Source organism: Melospiza melodia, chromosome 9 (genome assembly GCF_035770615.1).
Source record: "Melospiza melodia melodia isolate bMelMel2 chromosome 9, bMelMel2.pri, whole genome shotgun sequence".
NCBI classification, from domain to species: Eukaryota; Metazoa; Chordata; class Aves; order Passeriformes; family Passerellidae; genus Melospiza; species Melospiza melodia.
The window spans coordinates 26,506,761-26,522,542 of NC_086202.1; the positions used below are offsets into that span (position 1 = coordinate 26,506,761).

The window sequence follows — 15,782 nt, forward strand, 5'->3', positions numbered from 1 at the left end:
ACTTAAAATTTTAATTACAAATTAAATATGATGACGTGGTCATTTAATCAGCTGTTTTCACCAGCTGGGGCTTAAAAAAATCAAATATAATGACAGCAGGCAACATTGACCTAGAATCATGCTTCCAGTGAATAGTGCATGCCTAAAGAAGTGGTATATTAATATAACTGTCTTTCTGGCTTAAGCAGAACAGAATTAAGCAAAATGAAACTGTTAATTCAGATGCCAGGATTATGCTGCTAAGAATTCATGGCTACTGATATCCACTGGTATTGCAGAAGTCCTGTGACAACAAAATTTGATAGTTTCTTTAAGAATTCATCTTTAATGTAGAAAATATGCAGTGGCCTAGCCACATTTGGATTTATTTCAGAGACAGACATTAGTGAGCCTTTTCCTCTTCACAGCAGGGGATCAAATCCTATTCCTTCACGTGTTCCAGCTTGGAGGAGACAGAATTGGTCTGGGGTTGAACAACTCATGCTCTTCAGAGCTCCACTTCTGTACCCTCTCTTCAGCCCTGAGCAGACCAGCTTCAAAGCAACCCCACTGACCTGGAACTCTGCAGAAACACATGGCCACAGCTTTGCTCAGTAAGCCCCTGCTGTCAGAGGCCCAAGCCTGCCAATGTGTGAATACAGAAAGCCAGAAGCATGCTTACAGCTCCTTCCAATCTCAGAGTACAGCTGGATACCACTACAACCTGCACAAGAGGCCAGCAGTTTGCACATCCATCAAACTCCACCCAAACTGGCTAAGTGATTTATCTACTTGCAAATTCATGTGTTTTAGTGGCAAATATTCAAGTAACAATTTTTGCTGTTTTTTGAAAGCTTAGCAGTGACAGTTAGAGGGAAGGCACAAACTCAGCTTATCCCCCCTGCCCTATGGACATGCCAGCTTTGATGGCACTGCACTTCTGTGTGAGGGCAGTGGGACACCTTCCTGCCGGGTGAACACACCTGTGACAGCCAAAGCTGTGTCCCAGCCTGTGTCAGAGGGTGCACAGTCTGTGTGTGTGCTCTGGGCTGCCTGCAAGGAGGCAGAAAAGCACAGAGCTGAGCCTGTCTAACATGCCCAGCCTCCCCATAAAGCTCACTGCCTCGCCTCAGTGTTGTGCCAACAGAGATAAAAGCTTTACAAGCAGCTGCAGTGGCAGACAAAGGAAGCTCAAATCTGCCTTAAGAATTCTGAATATACAAACACAGCCACAAGCACAGCAGCTTTTCATGTTCACACATCATCCTTAATTGAAGGATGGCAATTCCTAAAGCAGCATTAAACAGCAATAATGGTGATATAAACAAAGGTCTCCAAACATCTCCATCAGGATAAAGACAATAGATTTACACAATTAGATTGAAGGATGCTTCACCAAAATAATTAAAGAAGGCACATTATTCTTCCACATGTGATAGCTGAATCTCTTTCCTACCTAGAAAAACCTGGCTACTTACCTAGCAAAACCTAGAAATTTGCCTTATTGCTTGTTCCCCTGTTTTCCCCTGTGACTGAACACCATTCAAGGGCCACAAAATCCCCTTCAATTCTTTATTTAAATAAGAGCATTTATGAACTGTATGGAAAACCTTGGAGAAAAAAAGAATGCAAAACCACAATCCATCTACCTCTAGAAGCTGCTCTCAGTGGTGGCAGAGAAAAGACTGACTTTGACATTGTGGACTGATGGAAAACTGACTTCCCGAACTTAAAAACAAATTGCTCAGTAATTAGAAAGAGGAAACAATTGCTTTCTAATTCTGTCTGTGCTCACTGACATAGTGTATGACCTTCAGCAAGTCATTCCCTTTGTGACTCAGTTTACTCATCTGTGACTCACAGATTAGATGCAGAAGCCCCTGATGTAGGTATTTAAAGGCTTAATTCATGATTGCAGAACACTCTCAAATCCTAGAATAAAAGATATTAAATATAAGATGCTGAAGATAATGTATTCTGGGCCTTCTTTTGTAATATTTGGATTGGAAGAAATAAATAGTGCATCTCTACAGGAAATTCTTGTTGCACTTAGAGAAAACTCAACTTACTAGTAAAGGTCAGACACTATCTGTGCTTCAGAAGCATAAGTTTAAAGCATCTCCTGAAACTTTCCAGCACCATGAGCACAAGCAACCTCAAGGATTTCAAATACTCAAATCCAGCAGAGTTTCTCAGATTAGGTGTTGCATGTATAAACCCTCTATACAATATGCATGCTGACAACACGTATATTGTATTTGCATGGTATGTTAAGTAGCAATGATTAATTATTATAAGCAGCTTCATTAAACTTTCTAAGCAGAGTTGTCACAACTGCAGACCATGTTGTCTTGCAGTGCTACAGGCACTTGTAGGCTTTTATTTACTAGGGTGAATTTCTCATGAACAAGAGATTCTGTGACTAATTTATGCCTTCAGTTCACACTGCAAGCTTTTATATATCCTTAGGCTGGAAAAGAGCTGGCAACCTCTATCCAAGGGGCTGAGTGTTGAAAAGAACTAAAAAGGGGACAAGCTAATCATGTTTCATAGCAATTAAAGGTGCCATTATAGTATGTGGTAGCTTTGAAACTATTTAAACAAGGAATATGGCAAGAGGAAGTTTTCATTTCAAACTTGGTGTTTTGTCATAAAAAACATTATGTCAAAGCGCAATTTCTGTCTCTCTGAAAAGAAACTGTCCCAATTCATCTGTGGTCAAATCAGACCCATGTGGGGAACTATTATCTGTAGTTTTCAGAGAACATCTGAAAGGGATGAAAGGGAACACTTCCCTACTCTCTCAAGACTGAGAGAAGAAAAACATTAGAGCTTGGTTAGAAGAGAGCCTCTGCCTCCCAAGGCTTGATACCAGAGACTGCAAGGAGAAAAAACCCAAGTAACAGCCCAAAGCAGCAGAATAAAGTTTGCAAACACTTTGTCAAATCCAAGTATGTGAAGGAGTTCCTCTAGAACTAATGTTTACACCCTACTCTGTGTAAACAAAAAAATTTCCCCTTCTCTTGGTTAATCTCAATCATAAACCAAGCTGCAGAAGTCTCCACTTCCTTATTAACATGTAATAATGACAGAATCACAAAGTTTTGAGGTATAAATTTGAAACAAATCAAGAACCACAAGACAATTCAGTTCCTGCCATCATTCAGGTCTATGAAGATCCCACCTGTGTGCCATGGACAACTAGAGAATAACTCCTCAGGCATCTGCTGCTAACTGCTAGCAACAAGATACTGATTATAAAGAATAAAGGCTCTGCTACAGGAATACTTTGCTTTTCAAACATTGGTTTGACCATATTCAAGACTCACACAGAACCCTAAGAAATCTGCTCTGACCTCACAGCTGTCTCTGCTTTGAACAGGAGACTGGAATAGATGAATTCACAAGGTCCCTTCAAAAATGACTTTTTTTTATTCTTTTCATAAATAGGTGCTTTTATCCATCAGTGCCAATGAATGTCATGTACCTTCTCAACCCGAGAAGCTGAAATGTGCAGTCATTTTGCATTACTGAACCACTTTTAATTGATTAGAGGAATCTGAACATTTTACTGAAACCTGAGTACCTTTTACTGAGACAGGAATGACTTTGGAGAGGAAGCACAAAGGTGATCTATAGGAAAGAGGCAGTGACTCCAAAAGTTTCTTTCCAATCCATTAGCACCTCTGTTGGTACTAAATAAACAAAATCACTCCTCCCTTTCACAGTTTAGAGGCCATTGAGAACCAAATAAAACTGCTATAACCAGATGTATGTTTTTCCTAGATGTTTCAAGAAGCACTGATCTACCCTGCTCAGTCATAAACACTGAACTTTCCCAGAAGATTCTTAAAAAAAAAAAAAATTCAGTTTATGAGAGCTAGGGTGGCTTTGTGCATTCATCATCTCTCCAATTTCCACAGCAGGTTTGCTTAGCTTGAGCTAGAAAGGAGTTGGATCTTTCACTTCAGCTCAGATGAACTGGTCTCTGTCAGTCTCCTGCACTGGTGACTGGGGTAAAGCTCTGCAAGTCAAATGAAGGTCTTACAACTGCTCAATCCCATTACCCTTCATTTGCACACTCAGGTGTGCCCTTGCTAAAGCTTAATTAGCAAATATTCTGCAGATGGAGAAAGACTCCTGCTCCTTTCTGTGCTTTGTATGAAATCCACACTGGGCACAGGTCAAGCCATCATTTTGCAGGAACTTCCCCACACAGGGACAAGTCAGTTTAAAGCTGAACTTTCTTTTGAAGCTTTTTTTGGTGCAGAATGATGCTTGGCTATAACTCACATGCTTAATGCCCACACACAAATCTAGGAAAGGCCTGGCTAATGTCAACTTCATTTAGCTGGCCTAACCCAATTCCCATGCTCTGAGTGCATCTACCTAAGCAGCCCCAAAGTGATTTTTTTGTGGTTCCTGTTACTAAAGATAATTTCTCAGAATTTTGACAGCTTTTCTAAATGGAAGAGGCCATCTTCTTCCCAACAATCTCTTAAGCAATCAGAGAATAGTCCTAAAGGAGAGCTCTTAACACACAGATGGACTACAAGCTGCACAGCTATAGATTAATTCAATTGTGACAAGGCATCCATAGGAAATATTGCATCAAATTACCTTAAGCAGAGAAAAGCTCAGCAGTATCTTTCAGTTCACTGCCTTCTCATTGTATCCCTCATGCAGATAATCCTGACCACTGTACTCCAACATTTATTTTCATTTTGCTTTTTCAGAAAAGATCTCTCACACAACTAAAATACTGCCCCCAGCCCCAACAGAAAAAAAAATAAAAAAGGCTATTCAAAGTTTGTTTAATTTACATCTTCCAGAATCTTAATATCCCAGAGAGATACAGTGTATGCATACAGCTTTACTGTTTACACGAGTTAAAAACCTCTTATTTCTGTACAAGGAAGCTGCAAGAATTAACTAAAAGGCCAGTGCCTGCAGTTCCTATGGTGTGACTCATGGCCATGGAAATTGATTTAAGAAAAAAAAAAACAACAGAGTTCCAGGCTGTCCAGGAAAGTAAAGTGCAACATCACCTGCAGCCTATGACTCCTGCTGGACTGTTGCTCTTGGGCCAAAATGGTTTGAGACTGGAAGCAATGAAATATCACACACACCTGTCAAAGATACTTGCTTAACAAAAAATATTGGTATGATAACAAAAATAAGATTTTTTTCCCTGATTAATTGGAAAAAAATACTTGCAGAACAAATACCATTAACAGGTATCTTTCAAGCCCCTAGCCTTGGAAAGCATCATTCCTAGGTTGCATTCTCCTGCAAAATGTGTAACAGCTGGCAATATTCAAATACAAGGGACCAGAGTGAAGCACACTCCATCCTCATCTAAAAACATGAACTCCAGAGCTAAGGAATGAGCAATTTAGTCTCTCTAACCTCCAGAAGAGTCCACTGGAGAAGAAACAGGATTTGGTTGCTGTTCTGTTCAGGAATAACCTGCCTGCAGTCAGGTGTAACAGTACCTCACTGGTACAAGCAAATACCTCTGCTCATCTGCAGTGGCTAAAAGCTGCCTCCAATTTACCCTTTGTCATCGCCCTAAGAGAAAGAAAATCAAACTTTTGAAGTCCAGTGATGCTCAATAACAATTTTCCTCTGTTTTACCCTCCCTCATACATTTTTATTTTCCAAGTGCAGTTTGAATATGTGTAGTTTACTATGGAAGGAAAAATGTGGACTTGACATGGTTATCTGATGGAAATGTATCACATTTTGTATTATAAACTAACTCTGACACTACAAGGCCATATACAATTTACTGCTCTTGTTTAAGCAGCCCAAAATAACTGTCAGATAAACTAAATTGCAATTCCAGCTTTCCCTGGAGTACAGTTAAGATAAAATGTCTGGACAATAAAAATCAACAAAACCTAATAAGTGGAGAAGTGTTTATGGAGTAACCAAGACATGGCATGAAAACACAAAGCCCTCATCTAATCCACCCTCCTGAATGAAAACTTCTCCAAACCTAATTGTTTTGCACAGAGACTCCATGCAGAGGTCTCTAAACTCAGATCTTACTACAGCTGATGTCCTGCAAACATTCAAATATGCACTAAAACATGCAAACAACCATCTGCAAGCTTTCATCAATCTCTTGGGGCAGGAAAACCACTGATACTTTTGTATTTTGTATGAGATTATTACTTAGAAACATGAGTCAATGGAAGAGAGGCAGATTTTGATTTATATAAGGTCCATCTCACTTATGCCTGAGATCAACATCTTGCAAAATCTATTTATTTTATCTTTTCTTTCCCATCACCTTTCATGCTTAGAGTTCTCTAAATGGAAATAACTGCTTGCTCCCCCCTCCCTTTTCCCTCTTCCCCTAAAATCCAGGAGTGCATCAGCACAGACTCTTGCTTTTAATCACAACATATACAGAAAACAGTCTTCTACTTCTAAGGATTCTGATATAAAATATTAATCTACTGACAATAAAAAGCCAAAGCAAATCAAATTTGTGACTTTGGGAAAAACATATTTTGGTTTAAGAGAAAAATGTCACTTGCCATTTTAAATAGCAATTGACCATTTATCTAGGAAGGTAAAGTGCAAAACAAAGCTGATCTGCAGAAAGCACTGAAATATTCCTCAGGTTTTTCCAGTGTTGGATACTCCTAGGAATTTAAAAAACACATGGTACACATGGTGGAAAGCAGTAAGGTAGATGATTCTCTGGCACATTAGTACTAAAAGGCAGAAATTTAAAGCAATAAAATCTACACTTTTCTCTTATTTTTAGTATTCAAACACTAACATGCACACAAGAGATAATCAAAAAGCATCTTCATAAAGTCACAGATGTGCAGAGGAATAAGATGAACAAGCTTATGAGGTTTTTCTCCCCCAAAGAAACAGTGACATGTATACTCTGGAAATAATTACTACAAGACAAACACATACACATGAAAGTGAAAGACATCAGCACAAAAAACCCACCTTCTACAGAACTGCATTAAATTCAATTAAAGCTGAGAGTCATAGTCCCCATCATTTCAGAAAAAGCTACCATTTCCTGGGATTTTCCGTGCAGCTATCAACCCCCTGCTGCCAAGACAGCACTTACAGAAGCCTGGCTCTGGCTCTGTGCAGCTCCTCTCCCTTCCCTTCCCTTCCCCTCATCTGCTTTGTTGCTCTCCTGGCAAAGCGGAGAGGGCTCGGTGTCCTCACAGGAGACAGAAAACTGCTGCGGTCCTTACCTTCCCCCCACTCAGAGACTGCACATCCAGCTCCCCTGCACAAGTTACTTGGAGGGCATTTAAAAACAGATGCTCAGAAATCTGAGGAGAACAAAAGCCCAAGGAGTTCAGATTTCCTCTCCTTGATCCGCCTGATGCTGTTGACACTAAGGTGAGCACATGAGAAGGGAAGGAGGTGGGATTGTCAGAGAGCATCCAAGGCAGGAGATTGGGAGATGGGGTTCCCTCTGCCTCGACGTGGCTCCCCCTTGGCTGGAGAGGAAATAAAATGGAGCCTAGGAGGGAGGGAGGGAGAGAGATAATCCTGCAGCTTCATCTGATTAGAGAAACTGGGCCTGTGCAGAGCTGGCAATGCCGCCGGGGAAGCACGGGGAGGGGAGGCACACAGGGCAGGAAGAGGAGGAGCAGAGGGGGAGGAATAAAATTGTAAGGGTTAAAGGAAAATTATAAAAGGTATACAAAGGAGCTAACTCCTGGGCCAAGGGATCTTGGTATGTGTTCAATATCAACTTTCATATAAAGGTGAAATCACCAGTAGGAAGCACCCATTGCTTCTGATAATGTGGAACAATTAGGAAGAAAACAAAACAAACCCCAAGCCCAGAATGCATCCATCCTCTGGGCACAGACTGGGAACAAGGATGCACCCATGGACTGCAAAGAGTGAGATTGATTGTGCTGAGCAGGGAGAAATGGAAAGAGCAGTATCCTACAGATAATTATTTAGATTGTGCCAAACGGGACACAATTTAGAAACCATTTTCTACTGCAAGCCATTTTCCAGAACCTGTTTCCATTTACTTACACACGTCTTAGTTGAACCAAAGTGACTTCCAAGGAGCTTGTGCCAACACACACATGGAGGAGCTCGCAGCTGAGGCTGCCCTCCCACAAGGCTCTCACTTGTGCCATCCCCTCTCCCACAGCTGGCACAGCCATTTCTGGGCTCACAGGTGCCCACAGAGCGTGGCCATCCCCACCCCTGCAGTGCTGCAGCCCTCAGGGGATCCCAGCCTGCCCTCCATGCAGCACTGTGTCCTCACCCTCAGCCTGACACAGGAGCTCAGCCAGGCACGGGCAGGGTCCTGGAGGTGCTGCCTTTGAGTATCCCCCACCCCATCCTCACCCAACAGGAATGTCCTGCCTTGAGGAGACAGGCACACAGCCCCCAAGCTGCCAGCTGTGACCTGTGGTGCACCAGGGAACATCAAGGACAGATGTGACCAGAGGAGTCTCATCCCCAACCACAGTGGCCCATTCTTGTATAGAATTTCCTCTTTTGCTCACCTTTATGAGGGGCTACACTCAGTTCTTTCCCAAAGACCACTCCAAGTTTCCACATTGTGAGCTGCTTTTATTCCTTTCTGGCATATTCCCTCCAGTTAGAACTTGACACTAGGGAGGGTGGTTGGATCTCTAATGGAACAAGGAGAAGGATGCCAAAACATCAGAAGAGAACCCTTTCAAGTCCTCTTTCTTTCTGTTCAGGAAGCAGTTAAAAATTTTTGTAAACCACTTCCAGCAGTTTTCAGTTTGCTCCTAAGCCTTTATCAATACCCTCCTATCAGGCCTAGCTCAGCTGAGACAGGGGGATCAACGCCCCTCCCCAGTGCTTTTAGGAATGTACAGTTGCTCCCTGAGACTTCAGAATGGGCTCAAACCCAGTAATTTCCTGTGTGCTCCCAGGCTTTGTTGCCAAGATGCACACCCCACAGAGTCACTGAGCAATCCCACCCTGGGGCTGCAGGTCAGCAAGCATTTGGGGGGTTGAGAGCCATGCACGGGTCAGCAGCAGCTTTCTGGCTGCATTATTGCACCTGCCATGTGTCACAGCACTGAAGCAGAGCAGGCACTTGCAGCTCTTGTGCTGACCTTGACATCCTTCCTGCCAGGCTGGAAACAGAAGTTCCTTGAACCTGCTCCTTCTAGCACCTCCTCACAGCATTCCTGCTGGCCCAGGATCATGGCCAGTGACTCTTCCCATCCCATGGTGTGGGACTGCAGTGGTGCTGCAGGGAGAGGGCAGCTCTACATCTTCCTCTTTTATTCCAGCAAAAGACCTTTGGCTGACATGGTGAGACACACCTCTGGCACCTGTAGCTACTCCAGCATTGTTCCAGTGCCAGTGGCCAGCCATGGAACAACTCAGTACGACCCTTCCACTCCAAGGCATCTTCCAAATGAGTGCCAGGTTGCCCAAATGACATCCCAAGAACATAGAAAAGATAAAATGAGAGGACAGTACAGCACTTAGCTTTTCCCCTAAACCCTTTACAGAATGGACTTGCAGGGCTTTCTTGTCCCAGATCTTCTCTGTCCAGCAAGGTTGACTACTTTCATGGAAAGCATCAAAATGTGCTTACTGGAAGATACTGGTGACCAACTTTTACTTCAACAGGTCACAAATCTGAGCATCCACAATGAAATTGGCATACAGCTTTCTCATTCTACATTTGATGAGAAAAGGTTAAAACTGCCTCAAATTCAGATCTGGAGAATTCATTCTTGTATCTTTCTTTAAGAAAGTTGATAATTAAAGGAAGCTGAGAAAACAGTAGCCTGCAGATCCATTAGGCAAAATCCAGACAATGCTGAAGAATTTCTTTTGAGGAGAAGGACAGCATTATTTTTCAAGAGAACGATTTCAGAACAGTTCTGCCACTGTGGCTCAGCCTGACTAGCATTCATGTTTTCCTGAGAACTCCACCCAGGGCTTAGATATGTGTAATTTGAGAATATGTATAATTTAATGAAATTAAAGTCCTATGCCCAGCCATGGAAGAAAGCTTTCAAAATTACTGTTTGCTGATTTGGGTGCTTGAGGGTCATATGAAAGCAAGCCACCAGCCCCCTGACTTTGAGTCACCTGGTGTGAGGAGAGGCACTGAGCTCTGCTTGCCTGCTGAAGGGCAGCACCCAGGCAGAGCTTTGGACCTGCAGGCCAGCTTTTGTCACTCTCCATCCAGGCAACCAGGGCTTCTACATTCAAGAGAGGAGAAGTCCAGTCCTAAAAGTCCTTTATCTAATCTAAAATCCACTGGCACTTTGGCCATCTACTCCTCTTCAGAAGAGGAAATGGGGTAGGAAAACCATGCTGATTGCTTGGTGTCTCCTAAAACCAGGTACTGAAGCCCTTCTCTCACTCCTTCCCATTTATAACCCACAGTATTTTCCTGCACTGCCTTGTCTGCTGTCATTTAGAGCAACTTTGTCCTGCCAGGTGTGTGACCTGAACCCACCCAGACTGTGCCTTCTGAACTCCTCCATCAGCCCTGACCCTGCCCAGCTCTGCTGCTCTTTGTGGGGCAGGTTGCAGTGCCCACAAACACTGAAATTTGTTTACATCTCTGTCAGGAGGCTCTGCATGGAAACCCTGCAAGGCTGATATTTGTTGTCTGTTGATTCAAAGCCACTTAAGCCAGTGAAACTGCACCTTCCACCAGGCAGATTTTATCTTAATGCATTTCTGGGATATATTCTGGTCTTCCACAATAAGGCAGCCCTCCAGGAACAATATGCTGTCTTGTGGGTAACACTGCTCATTTGCCTGAATGTCATCTGCCACAGACAATTTGGATCAGGTTTTGGATTTCTCCATTGTAAAGTATTTTTGAGTGTTTCTGAAGAATAACAGCCCCTTAGCACAGTCTGGGAGAGCCTTCAAGACAATAACTAATGCACCATGGGCAAATTTAACTTTTTCTATGCCTATAACCAGTCAGAAGCTCTCCATTCTGTATGCTACTTTTCCCTTATTGAAATTGGCATCCTGTATGCAGTGCTAGTTTTCAGTTTTTGCTTATATTGAGACACCCAAAATAATTCCAGTCAGTCAGGTGTAGGAGCTAGCACAGCAAGTGTTCCCACACACACTCAAGGCAACTGAAATGCACTGAGATTGTTTAAAAACATGAAACTGAGCATCACCTTCCATTTGACATAAGCAGCAGGGTTATTTCTAACAGAGTTCTATAAAGAAAGCAATTCTATCAGGTAAGTGATATCACATTAACTTCAAACTTTCCAGCACACCCCAATTAATCACCACAAACATCATTCCACGAGGCTATGTGCCACATTTCTAACATATCTAATTTGTTTATAAACACTCTATATAGAGTTTTGGGTGTAAATATAAACACTATATAGAGTGTTTCTGTCCAGCAAGCATCATGACAAGTTCTGCTTCTTGTATCTAGGAGAAGACAACTGCTGGTTAGACATCCCAATTATAGCAGGCATGGTCTCTGAATAAGCCTCCATTCTGCAATTTTATTTTTCTCTGAAAAGGAAGATGATTTGTGTGGGTTTATCTCATAAAGTTTCCATGAAAACTGCCAGGTCACCTACATTTATCTTCATTGGGAATAATGCTGTAACACTACTGACATGACTTTTTTCAAGGAGCAACATAGATGCACTTCTCTTCTTTGCAGAATTAATCTTTTTGAAAGCTGTCAGAATTTTTAGACCTGTGTTAGCTGGTGGTTTTGAGCTCTGTCATCTCCTTTCTTTTTCATCTTGGATATAAGAGCAGCTTTCTCAACAAAGCAGGCCAGTTCTTTTGCCTTTATTTTACCTTGGCAGTTAGTGAGGCAGCCCACTGATAACAAACAATGTACTTCAAAGACTTAGCAAATCTCTACAAAGCACTATTTTTAGTTTGGTTATCAAACAAATAGAACAGTAGCTTATGGAGAATGAAAACAAGCTCCCTTTTCAAAGCATATTTTGCAATAAGCCAAAGAAGATATTGCACAAAACCTTACATCTCCTCTTAAATCAGGGGACTATCACATGGACACTCTGCTGCCCTGCTTCTCCCAGCTGTCATTTCCTCCTATGCACAGCCACTGGAATGTCTTCCCTACACTTCTTTAATATCCATTAGCAGAAAGCAATAAATAATTGCATCAAAAAAAAACAACCCTTCAAGCCAGTTTTGGGGTAGCTTTAAGCTGCCTTTCATGCAATAAGGGCTTTGGCCTTTTGATAATTTAATCACATCTCTTCACCCTGCATTTGATTGCTAGTCTTCCATCTGTTCTGTACTCTCAGCTGAAAAGGAGGGAAGCCAGGACCACATAAGCAGGCAGGGCTTCCAGGGCTTGCTTCCAGAAAAAAATCCCACTACAGAACACCACACTTCGAGAAGTCACCACTAATTCTCTCCTTATGTCTCTTGCCCACCAGAACACTCTTGCAAGTTTGAATCCAACTTTTTTTTCCAAAACTACATTCATGTAGATACTAAAGTGTCCTTGGTTTACTTCTGCAAATAGTGTCATTAAAAAAAAATACTTGGTCTTTGAACAACAAAGCATGAAAGTCTGTTCTAGATGTTAACTGGTGCCCAAGGCTGAGGGCTATGAACAAAGCCTGCTGTGCAGAGAGTTTGCTTTACTCAGTGGGAGTTAAGCAAATAAAGACTTGAACTCTGATGCCTCAATTCCCACATGTAAAATGGTGAAATGGGATCAGCAAGAAGCTGGAGAAAGTGCAAAGGAAAACACTACACAAGAGGAAAGTTCTGCAGCCTGGGAGCATAATTTGCCCTCGTGCACTTTGAAAAAACACAGCACTGCAGCTCCAAGAAAGGCTTTGTTTGCACACGTGACCTGCAATATTCCCAAACAACTCTGACCACAGCCATCCTAATGTCTCATGGCCTGTGAATCAGCTCCAGTCCACTCAAAATTCCTGATCCAGGCTCCCTTTCCCTGGACAACAGGCCTGGGTAACATATCCATCCTCATTTCTTCCCCAAGCAGCAGGAGTTGCTTATCCTGGTCTCCCTGACTTCATCCAGGATATTCTCAGGAGAGAATATCATGGAAGGAAGAGGGACTTAGGAAAGTTGGGGGGAAATTTGAAGAGGGTCTGGATCTGGGGCTTCCTATAGAGAACCAGTCACCTAAGAGGCACAATGATCCTTGGTTAAATGAAACAGAATTATTGTACAACCAATACACCAGAGTGACATCCCAAATTAGACAGGAGCTGAGAGCAACCCCACTGTATATTAAATAAGGCTTGCTGCACTAAGCCCTAGATTTCAGAGCAGCCCCACAGCAAGAGAACAATGCTATTTCAAATGTATCCAGTGTCAGAGGCACTCCAGCAATTTGGAGTGTAAGCCCCAGGCTAGCTCTGCCTGCAATAATCTGCAGGCTTGACTCTGTGACAGATTGAAATGCAGTAATAGTGTTTATGCAACTAATTCTTGTTCTAATCTATTAGTTTATGTAACCTTTGCTCATGGACATACTGACTCATAGGTCTCAGGAATCTAAGGAAAATCTCCTTTAACTCTCTCCCATCCTTCAACCCATGTTGCCCAATAAACAGGTTGTCAGAGATATTGTTCATTCTCTTTGAGGAAAAATTATGTAGGCAAGAGGAAAAAAGGTATCAGTTAAATTTCTCAAAACCTGTGTACTTCTCCATGCATACCAATGAAGTCATGTAATAAGCTCACCTGTGATGTGCAGGTGTCCTTCAGGTTAGCATTTCCAGCCACAGCATATACCATTTGAGCTGGGAAAGGCACAGCAATTGTTTGCTTAGCTCCTACAGAGAAAAATTACTACTTTCTAGCATTTAGACTTTTTTTTTCCTAAGTAAAACAAGGCAACAATATCTGTGTCAGTGACACTTATTCTTCCTAGCTTGAAAGATTTATTTTCATCCTTCTCATATTTCTTGTATTTCCTAGAACATTCTCACATCTATTTTAAGTGAAGAGCTGACCACAGGAACAGTGTGCAGAATTCCTTCTGCAGCAGTCACAACTTGAGTGATTACCACACAAAACATGCCCACATCAGCTTATTTTATCCCTTTCTGCCTAGGCTCTAATACAGATTTTTGAAAGGACTGGAGTCAGATCAACCCTTTTTGAGTTTTTTGAGTTGTGAAGTTTTTATGTTTGGTTGGTTGTTGGATTTTTTTTTGGGGGGGTGGATTGTTTTGTTTTGGTTTTTGGTTTGTTTTTTGTTGTTGTTGTTTTGCCTAGGGGTATTTTCAGTTCTTTTTTTTTTTGCCTAGGGTTTTTGGGTTTTTTGTTGCCACTGGAATAGTTCACACAGCTGCTGCACTGTTGTTCTCATGATACCTGTCAAGTACCCTACACCTGATTTAATTTCTAACCCTTTGCATCGAGGATTTCTACACAGACCAAACCTGATTGACATCAACTGGAATCAAACATATTTGGAGCCAAATCCTATGGTGTTGGGTGTATTTAGGACACATCATCATGTATTTTTGATGCATGCTGGACACTACCAGTACTAGATAAATGCTCTGTAAATGGAGCAGGCATTCCTCGTTACTTGTCACAAAAGCAGTGTAAGAATGGGCAGAGTGGCTCTTTCTAGTAAATTCCTCTGCAGGTGGGATGGTGGCCCAGCGGGTTCCTGTCACACTGCAGCGTTTGCTCGGGCAGAGCCAGGAGCTGGGTCCCAGGGAGGTTCCAGCACGGCCCTGTGGGACCCTTGCCAAGGAAACCCAGCAGGGACAGCCCCAGGACGGCGCCCGCTGGCCCCCTCCTGGCCACCGCGCAAGGACAGAGGCATCGCCCACCCACGTCAAAGGACCACTGCATTATATGGAAGGTTTGCTCTTTTTTGCCTACAATCAGCATTTCAATTTTTTATTCTTACATCTTTGACCCTCAAGATCTCCCTAGAGTCTTTCCCAGGATTTTGAGCAACACTTAATTCTTTTTAAACATGAAAATGTATGGGATGACAATATAAATCTGTTGCTGCTATACAGAGAGCAGTTTTAGATGCACTGCAGAAACACCTTTAAATTAGAGCACACAGATCTACAGCTTTCAGTATCTGATTCCAGATGTAAATGCTTCCAAAAAGAAACATCACCTTTTGCCTCAGTTAAAAGTTTGCATCCCCTAAGGCTGTGCCAGCTAGGGCTGTATTACAAAAGGTGTGATTGCTATGCCACATACACGATTTTGCGCTTCCCTGCAAACCTTAAGATGGATTAGCGTTTACAGATTCACCTGCCTGCTCAGCAATCCCTCCCCATTTGTCTAATTCACATTATGTCTGGCTTAAATTCATTATCCCTCACTCAGAGAATGAGGCTTAGGAAAAACAGTCTAAAATAAACACCAGTCTTGCCTTAGAGCAACTTCTGTTGTTCACTACAGCTGTGTGAACAGCTCATTTTTCATGTGTACACATACAATCTTGCAAGGTCCTGCCAAAGTTTTGGAGTTTAGATTACTCTTATCAAGGCTGGGAAGTGTACAAAACTGGAACAAAAAGTCAGATATTGCCCCCAAAAATCTTTAAAACCACACAAGCCAGAGCTACACAAGTAGTTTTCTCTGTGGAAGTGTCTACTTGTGCATATTATCTCTGAACTTGGAGTTTATTAACAAAGTAATTTTTAAAGGAACATTTTGTATTCATATTTTCTTAAAACATCAACAGCCAGCTAACTTTCTTAATGCAGTTTACATTAAAAAAAAAAACCCTTGCAACCATAAGAACACATTTTAGTAAAAGCAAACCTGAAACTCCTATTAGAAAACAC

General features: G+C 42.1%; 1 protein-coding gene across 2 annotated transcripts in view; it reads right to left on the reverse strand.

The window, feature by feature from the left end:
• The window catches only part of GPRIN2 (G protein regulated inducer of neurite outgrowth 2), a 32,270-nt gene that overhangs the window by 10,485 nt on the left and 6,003 nt on the right, over window positions 1-15,782 (reverse strand). Inside the window, exon 1 of one of the 2 annotated variants that reach the window (XM_063163952.1) lies at window positions 7,218-7,510. The exons of the other annotated variant lie outside the window; for it this stretch is intronic. The gene's annotated coding sequence lies outside the window, so the exon portion shown is untranslated. Of the gene's footprint in view, window positions 1-7,217; window positions 7,511-15,782 lie in introns of those variants that run through there. 2 annotated transcript variants of the gene reach the window in all.